Genomic DNA, 13,431 nt, shown 5'->3' on the forward strand with positions numbered 1-13,431 from the left:
TCAGGTTAAATTAGGGGTCTTTTGTAGGAGAGAGGTCCCATTTGGCAAGGGGGCTCTTAACCTTTAAAGGGGGCAAAACTGGAACACCTACTGATTAACCCTTTTACCCCCAGGCTCTTTGGAAATTTCCAAACCTTAACCCCCAGGGTGTTATTTTTTCCCCAGCACATTTTGCAGTATATTTTTTTTAAATTGCTCTAATAGCCTTAATTTTTGTCATAGAGAGGTTAGGTTGGTCTCATTCTCTTGGAAAATGCCTGAATTTTCTCAAAAAATTATCAAAAATATGAAAAAAAAAAAATTTATAGCATTTTTTTGCAAGGACGTACCGGTACGTCCATGGGGGTAAAGGGATGGCTTTTGTGAAACGTATCAGTACGTCCTTTGGGGGTAAAAGGGTTAAGATTAAGGAATGTTACATTACGTAATTTACAGTGCCCCCGGGGTAAATTAGGTTAGGTAGGGAGGGCATCCAACACCAGATGAAATAGGATGTACCACATTCCGTAAAGTTAAATTAGGGGTCTTTTGTAGAAAAGCGGTCCTATTTGGCAAAAGGACTGATAATATTCAAAGGGGCAAAACTGGAACACCTACTATTTAAAAGGTTATATAGTTCTTGAATTGGAACATTCATTAACAATGTTGTTGTTAGTGACGGTTATTTGACCTTCATTGAAGTTATCGTCAATCACTGATATGACCCACTTTTAATGTCTCTACTTTGGAAAACAAATCTATAACACACTGCCTTCTATACTGTATGTATATATAGCTTTCGTTGCTCATCTGAAAGTCAAAAATACCACTGGGACCATTTTCCATCATAAGCTCCAAAATTACGATACCTCTATATTTCACTATTAAATTCATGGGAGCCTTGAATCAGCACCCTATGCTACCTTATGTTAAAGGTTAGGTTACAATGCATCTCCCCCATATGCTCTTTTACAAATTTGTTTTTGTTAATTCCTGTATTGTAATACAAGATAGAATACTGTACTTAGATACACGCTATGTATTAGATAACAAGCTGGTAGCGTTATGATTCAACAACCTGCAGATAGCAATCACTTATATGTGTTGTCTCATCTGAGCTAATCAAGCAATACTGGAGTAATATTACTGAACATATATTATAGTAATACTGTATATATTGCACTATCAGTAGGTATTTTTACATAAGAACATGGGTTTTCTTGTTAATTATATGTTAGGTAGCGTGGCGACGACTTGGGCGTCGAGTCGTGTTGCCTTGTAGTAAAACCGCTTAGGTATCGAGTCGTCTAGCCTTGTAGTAAAGCCGTTTAAGCGTTGAATCGTCTTGCCATGTAGGAAAGCTGCTTAGACGTCGAGTCGTCTTGCCTTGTAGTAAAGCCGTTTAGGCGTTGAGTTGTCTTGCCTTGTAATGAAGCTGCTTAGGGGTTGAGTCGCCTTGTCTTCTAGGATAGCCTCTTAGGCGTTGAGTTGCCTTGTAATAAAGCTTCTTAGGCGTTGAGTTGTCTTGCCATGGAGGAAAGCCGCTTAGGTGTTGAGTCATCTTGCCATATAGGAAAGCCGCTTAGGCATTGAGTCGCCTTGTCTTCTAGGAAAGCCTCTTAGGCGTTGAGTCGTCTTGTCAAGTAGGAAAGCCGCTTAGGCGTTGAGTCGCCTTGTCTTCTAGGAAAGCCTCTTAGGCGTTGAGTCGTCTTGTCAAGTAGGAAAGCCGCTTAGGCGTTGAGTTGTCTTGCCTTGTAATGAAGCTGCATAGGCGTTGAGTCGTCTTGTCAAGTAAAAAAGCCTCTTAGGCGTTGAGTTGTCTTGCATTGTAATGAAGCTGCTTAGGCGTCGAGTTGTCTTGCCCTATAAAAAAGCAGCTTAGGCGTTGAGTTGTCTTGCCTTGTAATGAAGCTGCTTAGGCGTTGAGTCGTCTTGTCTTCTAGGAAAGCCGCTTAGGCGTTGAGTTGTCTTGCCCTATAAAAAAGCAGCTTAGGCGTTGAGTCGCCTTGTCTTCTAGGAAAGCCTCTTAGGCGTTGAGTCGTCTTGTCAAGTAGGAAAGCCGCTTAGGCGTTGAGTCGCCTTGTCTTCTAGGAAAGCCTCTTAGGCGTTGAGTCGTCTTGTCAAGTAGGAAAGCCGCTTAGGCGTTGAGTTGTCTTGTCTTCTAGGAAAGCCGCTTAGGCGTTGAGTTGTCTTGCCTTGTAATGAAGCTGCTTAGGCGTCGAGTTGTCTTGCCCTATAAAAAAGCAGCCTAAGTAGGAAAGCCGCTTAGGCGTTGAGTTGTCTTGCCTTGTAATAAAGCTGCTTAGGCGTTGAGTCGTCTTGTCTTCTAGGAAAGCCGCTTAGGCGTTGAGTTGTCTTGCCTTGTAATGAAGCTGCTTAGGCGTCGAGTTGTCTTGCCCTATAAAAAAGCAGCCTAAGTAGGAAAGCCGCTTAGGCGTTGAGTTGTCTTGCCTTGTAATAAAGCTGCTTAGGCGTTGAGTCGTCTTGTCTTCTAGGAAAGCCGCTTAGGCGTTGAGTTGTCTTGCCCTATAAAAAAGCAGCTTAGGCGTTGAGTTGTCTTGCCTTGTAATGAAGCTGCTTAGGCGTCGAGTTGTCTTGCCCTATAAAAAAGCAGCTTAGGCGTTGAGTTGTCTTGCCTTGTAATGAAGCTGCTTAGGCGTCGAGTTGTCTTGCCCTATAAAAAAGCAGCTTAGGCGTTGAGTTGTCTTGCCTTGTAATGAAGCTGCATAGGCGTCGAGTCGTCTTGTCAAGTAAAAATGCCTCTTAGGCGTTGAGTTGTCTTGCCTTGTAATGAAGCTGCATAGGCGTCGAGTCGTCTTGTCAAGTAAAAATGCCTCTTAGGCGTTGAGTTGTCTTGCCCTATAAAAAAGCAGCTTAGGCGTTGAGTTGTCTTGCCTTGTAATGAAGCTGCTTAGGCGTCGAGTTGTCTTGCCCTATAAAAAAGCAGCTTAGGCGTTGAGTTGTCTTGCCTTGTAATGAAGCTGCATAGGCGTCGAGTCGTCTTGTCAAGTAAAAATGCCTCTTAGGCGTTGAGTTGTCTTGCCTTGTAATGAAGCTGCATAGGCGTCAAGTCGTCTTGTCAAGTAAAAATGCCTCTTAGGCGTTGAGTTGTCTTGCCCTATAAAAAAGCAGCTTAGGCGTTGAGTTGTCTTGCCTTGTAATGAAGCTGAATAGGCGTCGAGTCGTCTTGTCAAGTAAAAATGCCTCTTAGGCGTTGAGTTGTCTTGCCTTGTAATGAAGCTGCTTAGGCGTCGAGTTGTCTTGTCAAGTAAAAATGCCTCTTAGGCGTTGAGTTGTCTTGCCTTGTAATGAAGCTGCTTAGGCGTCGAGTTGTTTTGTCAAGTAAAAATGCCTCTTAGGCGTTGAGTTGTCTTGCCTTGTAATGAAGCTGCTTAGGCGTCGAGTTGTCTTGTCAAGTAAAAATGCCTCTTAGGCGTTGAGTTGTCTTGCCTTGTAATGAAGCTGCTTAGGCGTCGAGTTGTCTTGCCCTATAAAAAAGCAGCTTAGGCGTTGAGTTGTCTTGCCTTGTAATGAAGCTGCTTAGGCGTCGAGTTGTCTTGCCCTATAAAAAAGCAGCTTAGGCGTTGAGTTGTCTTGCCTTGTAATGAAGCTGCATAGGCGTCGAGTCGTCTTGCCAAGTAAAAATGCCTCTTAGGCGTTGAGTTGTCTTGCCCTATAAAAAAGCAGCCTAAGTAGGAAAGCCGCTTAGGCGTTGAGTTATCTTGCCTTGTAATGAAGCTGCTTAGGCGTTGAGTCGTCTTGTCTTCTAGGAAAGCCTCTTAGGCGTTGAGTTGTCTTGCCTTGTAATGAAGCTGCTTAGGCGTCGAGTTGTCTTGTCAAGTAAAAATGCCTCTTGGGCGTTGAGTTGTCTTGCCTTGTAATGAAGCTGCTTAGGCGTCGAGTTGTCTTGTCAAGTAAAAATGCCTCTTGGGCGTTGAGTTGTCTTGCCTTGTAATGAAGCTGCTTAGGCGTCGAGTTGTCTTGTCAAGTAAAAATGCCTCTTGGGCGTTGAGTTGTCTTGCCTTGTAATGAAGCTGCTTAGGCGTCGAGTTGTCTTGTCAAGTAAAAATGCCTCTTAGGCGTTGAGTTGTCTTGCCTTGTAATGAAGCTGCTTAGGCGTCGAGTTGTCTTGCCCTATAAAAAAGCAGCTTAGGCGTTGAGTTGTCTTGCCTTGTAATGAAGCTGCTTAGGCGTCGAGTTGTCTTGTCTTCTAGGAAAGCCTCTTAGGCGTTGAGTTGTCTTGCCTTGTAATGAAGCTGCTTAGGCGTCGAGTCGTCTTGTCTTCTAGGAAAGCCTCTTAGGCGTTGAGTTGTCTTGCCTTGTAATGAAGCTGCTTAGGCGTCGAGTCGTCTTGTCTTCTAGGAAAGCCTCTTAGGCGTTGAGTTGTCTTGCCTTGTAATGAAGCTGCTTAGGCGTCGAGTCGTCTTGTCTTCTAGGAAAGCCTCTTAGGCGTTGAGTTGTCTTGCCTCGTAATGAAGCTGCTTAGGCGTCGAGTCGTCTTGTCTTCTAGGAAAGCAGCTTAGGCGTTGAGTTGTCTTGCCTCGTAATGAAGCTGCTTAGGCGTCGAGTCGTCTTGTCTTCTAGGAAAGCAGCTTAGGCGTTGAGTTGTCTTGCCTCGTAATGAAGCTGCTTAGGCGTCGAGTCGTCTTGTCTTCTAGGAAAGCAGCTTAGGCGTTGAGTTGTCTTGCCTCGTAATGAAGCTGCTTAGGCGTCGAGTCGTCTTGTCTTCTAGGAAAGCAGCTTAGGCGTTGAGTTGTCTTGCCTCGTAATGAAGCTGCTTAGGCGTCGAGTCGTCTTGTCTTCTAGGAAAGCAGCTTAGGCGTTGAGTTGTCTTGCCTTGTAATGACCTGCATAGGCGTCGAGTCGTCTTGTCTTCTAGGAAAGCCGCTTAGGCGTTGAGTTGTCTTGCCTTGTAATGAAGCTGCTTAGGCGTTGAGTCGTCTTGTCTTCTAGGAAAGCCTCTTACGCGTTGAGTTGTCTTGCCTTGTAATGAAGCTGCTTAGGCGTTGAGTTGTCTTGTCTTCTAGGAAAGCCGCTTAGGCGTTGAGTTGTCTTGCCTTGTAATGAAGCTGCTTAGGCGTTGAGTCGTCTTGTCTTCTAGGAAAGCAGCTTAGGCGTTGAGTTGTCTTGCCTTGTAATGAAGCAGCTTAGGCGTTGAGTCGTCTTGTCTTCTAGGAAAGCCGCTTAGGCGTTGAGTTGTCTTGCCTTGTAATGACCTGCATAGGCGTCGAGTCGTCTTGTCTTCTAGGAAAGCCGCTTAGGCGTTGAGTTGTCTTGCCTTGTAATGAAGCTGCTTAGGCGTTGAGTCGTCTTGTCTTCTAGGAAAGCAGCTTAGGCGTTGAGTTGTCTTGCCTTGTAATGAAGCTGCTTAGGCGTTGAGTCGTCTTGTCTTCTAGGAAAGCAGCTTAGGCGTTGAGTTGTCTTGCCTTGTAATGACCTGCATAGGCGTCGAGTCGTCTTGTCTTCTAGGAAAGCCGCTTAGGCGTTGAGTTGTCTTGCCTTGTAATGAAGCTGCTTAGGCGTTGAGTCGTCTTGTCTTCTAGGAAAGCAGCTTAGGCGTTGAGTTGTCTTGCCTTGTAATGAAGCTGCTTAGGCGTTGAGTCGTCTTGTCTTCTAGGAAAGCAGCTTAGGCGTTGAGTTGTCTTGCCTTGTAATGAAGCTGCTTAGGCGTTGAGTCGTCTTGTCTTCTAGGAAAGCAGCTTAGGCGTTGAGTTGTCTTGCCTTGTAATGAAGCTGCTTAGGCGTTAAGTCGTCTTGTCTTCTAGGAAAGCAGCTTAGGCGTTGAGTTGTCTTGCCTTGTAATGACCTGCATAGGCGTCGAGTCGTCTTGTCTTCTAGGAAAGCAGCTTAGGCGTTGAGTTGTCTTGCCTTGTAATGAAGCTGCTTAGGCGTTGAGTCGTCTTGTCTTCTAGGAAAGCCGCTTAGGCGTTGAGTTGTCTTGCCTTGTAATGACCTGCATAGGCGTCGAGTCGTCTTGTCTTCTAGGAAAGCCGCTTAGGCGTTGAGTTGTCTTGCCTTGTAATGAAGCTGCTTAGGCGTTGAGACGTCTTGTCTTATAGGAAAGCCTCTTAGGCGTTGATTTGTCTTGCCTTGTAATGAAGCAGCTTAGGCGTTGAGACGTCTTGTCTTATAGGAAAGCTGGAGGTGCGTTGAGTTGTCTTGCCTTGTAATGAAGCAGCTTAGGCGTTGAGACGTCTTGTCAATTAGGAAAGCCTCTTAGGCGTTGATTTGTCTTGCCTTGTAATGAAGCAGCTTAGGCGTTGAGACGTCTTGTCAATTAGGAAAGCCTCTTAGGCGTTGATTTGTCTTGCCTTGTAATGAAGCAGCTTAGGCGTTGAGACGTCTTGTCAATTAGGAAAGCCTCTTAGGCGTTGAGGTGTCTTGCCTTGTAATGAAGCAGCTTAGGCGTTGAGACGTCTTGTCTTATAGGAAAGCCTCTTAGGCGTTGATTTGTCTTGCCTTGTAATGAAGCAGCTTAGGCGTTGAGACGTCTTGTCTTATAGGAAAGCTGGAGGTGCGTTGATTTGTCTTGCCTTGTAATGAAGCCGCTTAGGCGTTGAGTCGTCTTGTCTTATAGGAAAGCCTCTTAGGCGTTGATTTGTCTTGCCTTGTAATGAAGACGCTTAGGCGTTGAGTCGTCTTGTCTTATAGGAAAGCCTCTTAGGCGTTGATTTGTCTTGCCTTGTAATGAAGCCGCTTAGGCGTTGAGTCGTCTTGTCTTATAGGAAAGCCTCTTAGGCGTTGATTTGTCTTGCCTTGTAATGAAGCCGCTTAGGCGTTGAGTCGTCTTGTCTTATAGGAAAGCTGGAGGTGCGTTGATTTGTCTTGCCTTGTAATGAAGCCGCTTAGGCGTTGAGTCGTCTTGTCTTATAGGAAAGCTGGAGGTGCGTTGATTTGTCTTGCCTTGTAATGAAGCCGCTTAGGCGTTGAGTCGTCTTGTCTTATAGGAAAGCCTCTTAGGCGTTGATTTGTCTTGCCTTGTAATGAAGACGCTTAGGCGTTGAGTCGTCTTGTCTTATAGGAAAGCTGGAGGTGCGTTGATTTGTCTTGCCTTGTAATGAAGCCGCTTAGGCGTTGAGTCGTCTTGTCTTATAGGAAAGCTGGAGGTGCGTTGATTTGTCTTGCCTTGTAATGAAGCCGCTTAGGCGTTGAGTCGTCTTGTCTTATAGGAAAGCCTCTTAGGCGTTGATTTGTCTTGCCTTGTAATGAAGCCGCTTAGGCGTTGAGTCGTCTTGTCTTATAGGAAAGCTGGAGGTGCGTTGATTTGTCTTGCCTTGTAATGAAGCCGCTTAGGCGTTGAGTCGTCTTGTCTTATAGGAAAGCTGGAGGTGCGTTGATTTGTCTTGCCTTGTAATGAAGCCGCTTAGGCGTTGAGTCGTCTTGTCTTATAGGAAAGCCTCTTAGGCGTTGATTTGTCTTGCCTTGTAATGAAGCCGCTTAGGCGTTGAGTAGTCTTGTCTTATAGGAAAGCCTCTTAGGCGTTGATTTGTCTTGCCTTGTAATGAAGCCGCTTAGGCGTTGAGTCGTCTTGTCTTATAGGAAAGCCTCTTAGGCGTTGATTTGTCTTGCCTTGTAATGAAGCCGCTTAGGCGTTGAGTAGTCTTGTCTTATAGGAAAGCCTCTTAGGCGTTGATTTGTCTTGCCTTGTAATGAAGCCGCTTAGGCGTTGAGTCGTCTTGTCTTATAGGAAAGCTGGAGGTGCGTTGATTTGTCTTGCCTTGTAATGAAGCCGCTTAGGCGTTGAGTCGTCTTGTCTTATAGGAAAGCTGGAGGTGCGTTGATTTGTCTTGCCTTGTAATGAAGCCGCTTAGGCGTTGAGTCGTCTTGTCTTATAGGAAAGCCTCTTAGGCGTTGATTTGTCTTGCCTTGTAATGAAGCAGCTTAGGCGTTGAGTCGTCTTGTCTTATAGGAAAGCTGGAGGTGCGTTGATTTGTCTTGCCTTGTAATGAAGCCGCTTAGGCGTTGAGTCGTCTTGTCTAATAGGAAAGCCTCTTAGGCGTTGATTTGTCTTGCCTTGTAATGAAGCAGCTTAGGCGTTGAGTAGTCTTGTCTTATAGGAAAGCCTCTTAGGCGTTGATTTGTCTTGCCTTGTAATGAAGCCGCTTAGGCGTTGAGTAGTCTTGTCTTATAGGAAAGCCTCTTAGGCGTTGATTTGTCTTGCCTTGTAATGAAGCCGCTTAGGCGTTGAGTCGTCTTGTCTTATAGGAAAGCCTCTTAGGCGTTGATTTGCCTTGCCTTGTAATGAAGCCGCTTAGGCGTTGAGTCGTCTTGTCTTATAGGAACGCCTCTTAGGCGTTGATTTGCCTTGCCTTGTAATGAAGCCGCTTAGGCGTTGAGTCGTCTTGTCTTATAGGAACGCCTCTTAGGCGTTGATTTGTCTTGCCTTGTAATGAAGCCGCTTAGGCGTTGAGTCGTCTTGTCTTATAGGAAAGCCTCTTAGGCGTTGATTTGTCTTGCCTTGTAATGAAGACGCTTAGGCGTTGAGACGTCTTGTCTTATAGGAAAGCTGGAGGTGCGTTGATTTGTCTTGCCTTGTAATGAAGCAGCTTAGGCGTTGAGTCGTCTTGTCTTATAGGAAAGCCTCTTAGGCGTTGATTTGTCTTGCCTTGTAATGAAGACGCTTAGGCGTTGAGACGTCTTGTCAATTAGGAAAGCCTCTTAGGCGTTGAGTTGTCTTGCCTTGTAATGAAGCAGCTTAGGCGTTGAGTCGTCTTGTCTTATAGGAAAGCCTCTTAGGCGTTGATTTGTCTTGCCTTGTAATGAAGACGCTTAGGCGTTGAGACGTCTTGTCTTATAGGAAAGCTGGAGGTGCGTTGATTTGTCTTGCCTTGTAATGAAGCAGCTTAGGCGTTGAGTCGTCTTGTCTTATAGGAAAGCCTCTTAGGCGTTGATTTGTCTTGCCTTGTAATGAAGCCGCTTAGGCGTTGAGTCGTCTTGTCTTATAGGAAAGCTGGAGGTGCGTTGATTTGTCTTGCCTTGTAATGAAGCCGCTTAGGCGTTGAGTCGTCTTGTCTTATAGGAAAGCTGGAGGTGCGTTGATTTGTCTTGCCTTGTAATGAAGCCGCTTAGGCGTTGAGTCGTCTTGTCTTATAGGAAAGCCTCTTAGGCGTTGATTTGTCTTGCCTTGTAATGAAGCCGCTTAGGCGTTGAGTAGTCTTGTCTTATAGGAAAGCCTCTTAGGCGTTGATTTGTCTTGCCTTGTAATGAAGCCGCTTAGGCGTTGAGTCGTCTTGTCTTATAGGAAAGCCTCTTAGGCGTTGATTTGTCTTGCCTTGTAATGAAGCCGCTTAGGCGTTGAGTCGTCTTGTCTTATAGGAAAGCTGGAGGTGCGTTGATTTGTCTTGCCTTGTAATGAAGCCGCTTAGGCGTTGAGTCGTCTTGTCTTATAGGAAAGCCTCTTAGGCGTTGATTTGTCTTGCCTTGTAATGAAGCCGCTTAGGCGTTGAGTCGTCTTGTCTTATAGGAAAGCCTCTTAGGCGTTGATTTGTCTTGCCTTGTAATGAAGCCGCTTAGGCGTTGAGTCGTCTTGTCTTATAGGAAAGCCTCTTAGGCGTTGATTTGTCTTGCCTTGTAATGAAGCCGCTTAGGCGTTGAGTCGTCTTGTCTTATAGGAAAGCTGGAGGTGCGTTGATTTGTCTTGCCTTGTAATGAAGCCGCTTAGGCGTTGAGTCGTCTTGTCTTATAGGAAAGCCTCTTAGGCGTTGATTTGTCTTGCCTTGTAATGAAGCCGCTTAGGCGTTGAGTCGTCTTGTCTTATAGGAAAGCCTCTTAGGCGTTGATTTGTCTTGCCTTGTAATGAAGCCGCTTAGGCGTTGAGTCGTCTTGTCTTATAGGAAAGCCTCTTAGGCGTTGATTTGTCTTGCCTTGTAATGAAGCCGCTTAGGCGTTGAGTCGTCTTGTCTTATAGGAAAGCTGGAGGTGCGTTGATTTGTCTTGCCTTGTAATGAAGCCGCTTAGGCGTTGAGTCGTCTTGTCTTATAGGAAAGCTGGAGGTGCGTTGATTTGTCTTGCCTTGTAATGAAGCCGCTTAGGCGTTGAGTAGTCTTGTCTTATAGGAAAGCCTCTTAGGCGTTGATTTGTCTTGCCTTGTAATGAAGCCGCTTAGGCGTTGAGTCGTCTTGTCTTATAGGAAAGCTGGAGGTGCGTTGATTTGTCTTGCCTTGTAATGAAGCCGCTTAGGCGTTGAGTCGTCTTGTCTTATAGGAAAGCTGGAGGTGCGTTGATTTGTCTTGCCTTGTAATGAAGCCGCTTAGGCGTTGAGTCGTCTTTCTTATAGGAAAGCCTCTTAGGCGTTGATTTGTCTTGCCTTGTAATGAAGCAGCTTAGGCGTTGAGTCGTCTTGTCTTATAGGAAAGCTGGAGGTGCGTTGATTTGTCTTGCCTTGTAATGAAGCCGCTTAGGCGTTGAGTAGTCTTGTCTTATAGGAAAGCCTCTTAGGCGTTGATTTGTCTTGCCTTGTAATGAAGCAGCTTAGGCGTTGAGTCGTCTTGTCTTATAGGAAAGCCTCTTATGCGTTGATTTGTCTTGCCTTGTAATGAAGCCGCTTAGGCGTTGAGTCGTCTTGTCTTATAGGAAAGCCTCTTAGGCGTTGATTTGTCTTGCCTTGTAATGAAGCCGCTTAGGCGTTGAGTCGTCTTGTCTTATAGGAAAGCCTCTTAGGCGTTGATTTGTCTTGCCTTGTAATGAAGACGCTTAGGCGTTGAGACGTCTTGTCTTATAGGAAAGCTGGAGGTGCGTTGATTTGTCTTGCCTTGTAATGAAGCAGCTTAGGCGTTGAGTCGTCTTGTCTTATAGGAAAGCCTCTTAGGCGTTGATTTGTCTTGCCTTGTAATGAAGACGCTTAGGCGTTGAGACGTCTTGTCAATTAGGAAAGCCTCTTAGGCGTTGAGTTGTCTTGCCTTGTAATGAAGCAGCTTAGGCGTTGAGTCGTCTTGTCTTATAGGAAAGCCTCTTAGGCGTTAATTTGTCTTGCCTTGTAATGAAGCCGCTTAGGCGTTGAGTCGTCTTGTCTTATAGGAAAGCCTCTTAGGCGTTGATTTGTCTTGCCTTGTAATGAAGCCGCTTAGGCGTTGAGTCGTCTTGTCTTATAGGAAAGCTGGAGGTGCGTTGATTTGTCTTGCCTTGTAATGAAGCCGCTTAGGCGTTGAGTCGTCTTGTCTTATAGGAAAGCCTCTTAGGCGTTGATTTGTCTTGCCTTGTAATGAAGCAGCTTAGGCGTTGAGTAGTCTTGTCTTATAGGAAAGCCTCTTAGGCGTTGATTTGTCTTGCCTTGTAATGAAGCCGCTTAGGCGTTGAGTAGTCTTGTCTTATAGGAAAGCCTCTTAGGCGTTGATTTGTCTTGCCTTGTAATGAAGCCGCTTAGGCGTTGAGTCGTCTTGTCTTATAGGAAAGCCTCTTAGGCGTTGATTTGTCTTGCCTTGTAATGAAGCCGCTTAGGCGTTGAGTCGTCTTGTCTTATAGGAAAGCCTCTTAGGCGTTGATTTGTCTTGCCTTGTAATGAAGCCGCTTAGGCGTTGAGTCGTCTTGTCTTATTGGAAAGCCTCTTAGGCGTTGATTTGTCTTGCCTTGTAATGAAGCAGCTTAGGGGTTGAGACGTCTTGTCAATTAGGAAAGCCTCTTAGGCGTTGATTTGTCTTGCCTTGTAATGAAGCAGCTTAGGGGTTGAGACGTGTTGTCAATTAGGAAAGCCTCTTAGGCGTTGATTTGTCTTGCCTTGTAATGAAGCAGCTTAGGCGTTGAGACGTCTTGTCAATTAGGAAAGCCTCTTAGGCGTTGATTTGTCTTGCCTTGTAATGAAGCAGCTTAGGCGTTGAGACGTCTTGTCTTATAGGAAAGCTGGAGGAGCGTTGAGTTGTCTTGCCTTGTAATGAAGCAGCTTAGGCGTTGAGACGTCTTGTCAATTAGGAAAGCCTCTTAGGCGTTGAGTTGTCTTGCCTTGTAATGAAGCAGCTTAGGCGTTGAGACGTCTTGTCAATTAGGAAAGCCTCTTAGGCGTTGATTTGTCTTGCCTTGTAATGAAGCAGCTTAGGCGTTGAGACGTCTTGTCTTATAGGAAAGCTGGAGGTGCGTTGATTTGTCTTGCCTTGTAATGAAGCAGCTTAGGCGTTGAGACGTCTTGTCAATTAGGAAAGCCTCTTAGGCGTTGATTTGTCTTGCCTTGTAAAGAAGCAGCTTAGGCGTTGAGACGTCTTGTCAATTAGGAAAGCCTCTTAGGCGTTGATTTGTCTTGCCTTGTAATGAAGCAGCTTAGGCGTTGAGACGTCTTGTCAATTAGGAAAGCTGGAGGTGGGTTGATTTGTCTTGCCTTGTAATGAAGCAGCTTAGGCGTTGAGACGTCTTGTCAATTAGGAAAGCTGGAGGTGGGTTGATTTGTCTTGCCTTGTAATGAAGCAGCTTAGGCGTTGAGACGTCTTGTCAATTAGGAAAGCCTCTTAGGCGTTGATTTGTCTTGCCTTGTAATGAAGCAGCTTAGGCGTTGAGACGTCTTGTCAATTAGGAAAGCTGGAGGTGGGTTGATTTGTCTTGCCTTGTAATGAAGCAGCTTAGGCGTTGAGACGTCTTGTCAATTAGGAAAGCCTCTTAGGCGTTGATTTGTCTTGCCTTGTAATGAAGCAGCTTAGGCGTTGAGACGTCTTGTCAAGTAAAAAAGCCTCTTACGCGTTGAGTTGTCTTGCCTTGTAATGAAGCAGCTTAGGCGTTGAGACGTCTTGTCAAGTAAAAAAGCCTCTTACGCGTTGAGTTGTCTTGCCTTGTAATGAAGCAGCTTAGGCGTTGAGACGTCTTGTCAAGTAAAAAAGCCTCTTACGCGTTGAGTTGTCTTGCCTTGTAATGAAGCAGCTTAGGCGTTGAGTTGTCTTGCCTTGTAATGAAGCAGCTTAGGCGTTGAGACGTCTTGTCAAGTAAAAAAGCCTCTTACGCGTTGAGTTGTCTTGCCTTGTAATGAAGCAGCTTAGGCGTTGAGTTGTCTTGCCTTGTAATGAAGCCGCTTAGGCGTTGAGTTGTCTTGCCTTGTAATGAAGCTGCATAGGCGTTGAGTCGTCTTGTCAAGTAAAAAAGCCGCTTAGGCGTTGAGTTGTCTTGCCTTGTAATGAAGCTGCATAGGCGTTGAGTCGTCTTGTCAAGTAAAAAAGCCGCTTAGGCGTTGAGTTGTCTTGCCTTGTAATGAAGCTGCTTAGGCGTCGAGTTGTCTTGCCCTATAAAAAAGCAGCTTAGGCGTTGAGTTGTCTTGCCTTGTAATGAAGCTGCTTAGGCGTTGAGTCGTCTTGTCAAGTAAAAAAGCAGCTTAGGCGTTGAGTTGTCTTGCCTTGTAATGAAGCTGCTTAGGCGTTGAGTCGTCTTGTCAAGTAAAAAAGCAGCTTAGGCGTTGAGTTGTCTTGCCTTGTAATGAAGCTGCTTAGGCGTCGAGTTGTCTTGCCCTATAAAAAAGCAGCTTAGGCGTTGAGTTGTCTTGCC

Source organism: Palaemon carinicauda, unplaced genomic scaffold, assembly GCF_036898095.1.
Source record: "Palaemon carinicauda isolate YSFRI2023 unplaced genomic scaffold, ASM3689809v2 scaffold140, whole genome shotgun sequence".
Taxonomy (NCBI): Eukaryota; Metazoa; Arthropoda; class Malacostraca; order Decapoda; family Palaemonidae; genus Palaemon; species Palaemon carinicauda.